Genomic DNA, 3841 nt, shown 5'->3' with positions numbered 1-3841 from the left:
GTGACTAGTCTGGTCTAGTCTGGGAAGAGGCAGGATTATTAAATTAGACCAAAGATCCCCAAACTGTGGGGCACGTCCCACTGAGGGGGGGCGTAGAGGAATATTTGGGGGGGCATGGTTTGGGCCCGGGCCCGGGCCAGCCCTGATGGGGCAGGGAGGGAGTGCCACCCGGCTGCTGGCCCCAGATTCCAGCCCCATGCCTGGCCTAGGGCCCCAGCTGCTGACCTGCGCTCGGGGCCCCAGCTGCCAGCCCTGAGTTCAGGGCTCCGCTCCTGGCCCCACACCCGGAATCCTGGCTGCTGGCCCCGTGCCCAGAGCTGTATGCCCAGTCCTAAGTCCCCAGCCCCACCCACGCTCCCCAGCTCACAGTACAGGAGCGGAGCATTTTCAGCCCTTCGTCATCTACATACTTCACATCCTTCTTTTCTGTGCAATAGAAATTAAAAGTCACACTTGTCTTATCTGGTTCTGTAGGAGTGAAAATATAACTGGCAACCTCATCTACCTCTACCAAATCCCCAATTCCCACCAACTTCTTGAAGAGATCTGTGCAATACAGCTCTCAAAAATACTTATCAGCTTTTGAGACTTTCTTTTTCTGTATATCATGGACAGCAATATCAAAAGCCTCAGATATCTTTACTCCATATGTCAGAGCGCTGATTCTCGAGGCAACAATTTGTGGATTGTGCCCAAATAAAATGGTTCCGTTTGCAATAGCTGCCTGAGCTTCCAGTGGACACAGGATATGGTACTGCTCCCTAAAGATCTGATAGATCTCGTCCCTCAGGATAATGCTGGAAGCAAAGCCCCCAACCACTAAAATATATTGGACCTTGGCCATCTCAGCTTGTTGAGGATTTCCTGCAAGGCACCAATGGTTTGTCTGACACTGTAGGCAAAAAAGCTCTTCATTTTCTCATATGTAATTATGATAGTCCTATTGCACCACAGAGCTCCCTCCACACCCTCAAAGAAGAGGGAAATGTCTTTTTGTTTGCATTCTGCCACTTTTGTTAGGTTGTGGTAGCAGTGTATGTAGACCTCATCTCTGCTGGAAGAGCATTTCTGAAGGCCAAAGTCGTACATCATTTGATGGCATTCTGCTGGGTGATTCTGTGCATATTCCTCCCATGCTCCATCTTGGAAGATCTCCTTCGGGAACTCTTTGAAGTTTTCATCCACTGTGCTGCCTCCCCATCCTCCTCCTGATGCCCTATGAAATTCTTTCAGGGATTGGTTCTCTTGGATTTCATGTACTGTGATGTCGATGGTACCACCTAAGCCCCCCAAAATGAGTAAAATTAGTTAATTTTTAAAAAGAAGTTATTGCCTTCACTTTAGCTGAATAAAAGGCTGCTTTTGAAAGAGTCCTTATCTTTACAAAAGTAAAAAAAATCTCACAATTGGCAAATGTGCTCTGCAAATTGGGATACAGAGCTGCCCATTCTTTAGCTTATAATCTTTCCTTGCCCACGGATTCTTAGACTTTGTCTACACTACCACTTTTGTCTGTCGGGGTGTGAAAAAACCCTCCCTCCGACTGACATAAGTTTCACTAGCAAAAGTGCTGGCGGGGACAGCGCTCTGTTGGCAGGAGAGGCTCTTCTGCCCGCATAGCTAACGCTGCTCTTTGGGGGTGGTTTAATTATGCTGGCAGGAGAGCTCTCACCTGCTGACAGAGTGGCTCCACAGAAGACCTTAGAGCAGCACAGTTGTGGCGGCACAGCTGTACCGCCACAAGGTCCCTAGTGTAGACACAGCCTTAATTTCTGCATGCTGTGCAGCAGTGGTTCTCAGCCTTTCCACACTACTGTACCCCTTTCAAGAGTCAGATTTGTCTTGCATACCCCAAGTTTCTTCTCACTTAAAAATGACTTGCTTACAAAATCAGACACACAAATACAGAAGTGTCACAGCCACACTGTTACTGAAAAATTGCTTCCTTTCTCATTTTGTCTGTACGAAATTTTAGTTTGTACTGACTTTGCTATTGCTTTTGATGTAGCCTGTTGTAAAACTAGGCAAATGTCTAGATGAGTTGATACAATACCAAGCACACTGTTGGTGTCCAATAAATAGTTTACTCAAACCCAGCCCAAAGTTGGTAATAGCTGTGAGATATTACTATCTGCTGGAAGTTCAGTGGCCTGTAGGAAATGAGTTGGTAGGTCTCAGTCTAGTACCCAATGGCCAAGTCCCTTCTGAGTAGTCTGCTGAGATGTCAGAACTGAATGTGTGTGAAAACTGACATCTTGTGATACCCACACTCTCTGGCCGAGTTGGGGCACAATGCTGAGCATAGGGTGTCTGTAGGAAGCTTGCACTGCCTCTGCCCATCCTGAATTTGTTCTGCGAGAAACACAGACTTCTGTCTCCCAGGGATGTCAGTCTGTCCTCAGCACTAAGTTCACGTTACACCACATTAAAACGGCTCCCACACCATGCTCGGACGCATCTGTGGTTACTAGGAACGGTCTGTCAAAGTCTGGGGGCCTTAACACAGGGTCAGACATGAGTGTCGCTTTAAACTGGTTAAAGGTCTTCTGACATTCTTCGGCCCACTGAACGGCATTTGCTGGGGGTTTTTTGGTTAGGTCTGTCAGTGGGGTGGTGATTTGGCTGTATTGCGGTACAAATCGCCTGTAATATCTGGCCAAGCCTAAGAAGGATTGGACCTGTTTCTTTGACTTTGGGACAGGCCACTTTTGGAGAGCATCCACTTTGGCCTGTAGGGGGTTGATAGTTCCTTGACCCACCAGGTATCCAAGGTAAGTCACTCTGTTTAGGCCTATTTGACACTTCTTAGCCTTAACAGTTAGTCCTGCTTCCCTTATGCGCTCAAAGACTTTTTGTAGATGTTCCAGGTGTTCTGCCCAGGAATCCAAAACTATATCCACATCGTCAAGGTAGGTGACTACATTTTCTCCCAGTCCCGCTAGGAGACCATCTACAAGACTTTGGAAGGTGGCAGGTGCATTCCGCAGCCTGAAAGGGAGTACATTAAATTCATACAGCCCAACATGTGTGGTGAAGGCTGACCTTTCTTTGGCAGATTCATCTAGCGGTACCTGCCAGTACCCCTTGGTTAAGTCCAAGGTAGAGATGAACTGGGCCCGTCCCAGTTTGTCCAATAGTTCATCTGTGCGTGGCATTGGACAGTTGTCTGGGTGAGTTACAGCATTTAGCTTACGGTAGTCCACGCAGAAACATATCTCCCCATCTGGTTTGGGAACTAGAACCACTGGAGATGCCCATGCACTGCCAGAGGGGCAGATTACCCCCATCTGTAGCATATCCTGGATCTCCCGTTCTATAGCAGTTTTAGCTTGAGGAGACACCCGGTAAGGTTGGTCTTTAATTGGGTGAGCATTACCTGTGTCAATGGAGTGGTATGCCCGTTCAGTCAGTCCTGGGGTGGCTGAGAACGTCGGCACATAGCTAGTGCACAGCTCCTTGATCTGCTGTCGCTGCATACGCCCAAGGGTCATGGAGAGGTTCACCTCTTCCATGCCACCATCGCTTTTCCCTTCGTAGTAGACACCTTCACGCCACTCAGCGTCATCTCCTCCCTGGGCTGTAAACTGATAAACCTTTAATTCTCTGGAATAAAAGGGTTTTAGAGAATTAATATGGTAGACCTTAGGCTTTCGGTTGGAGGTGGGGAATGCTATGAGATAATGAACAGCTCCCAGGCGCTCCTGGACCGTGAATGGCCCTTCCCTCGACGCTTCCATTTTATGGGCCTGGAGCACTTTTAAGACCATGACCTGGTCCCCTACTTTGAAGGAACGCTCTCTGGCATGTTTATCATACCAGGCTTTTTGCTCTTTTTGAGCAT

At 48.0% G+C, this 3841-nt stretch overlaps 1 pseudogene; it reads right to left on the bottom strand.

Annotated features, from left to right (window-relative positions):
* Nucleotides 1–331: 331 nt before the first annotated feature.
* LOC142071233 (heat shock 70 kDa protein 12A-like) lies at nucleotides 332–2516 on the bottom strand (annotated as a pseudogene).
* Nucleotides 2517–3841: the final 1325 nt, after the last annotated feature.

Source organism: Caretta caretta, chromosome 1 (assembly GCF_965140235.1).
Source record: "Caretta caretta isolate rCarCar2 chromosome 1, rCarCar1.hap1, whole genome shotgun sequence".
NCBI classification, from domain to species: domain Eukaryota; kingdom Metazoa; phylum Chordata; order Testudines; family Cheloniidae; genus Caretta; species Caretta caretta.
Note: the sequence above shows the minus strand (reverse complement) of the source record. Positions and strands in the feature narration are given on the sequence as shown.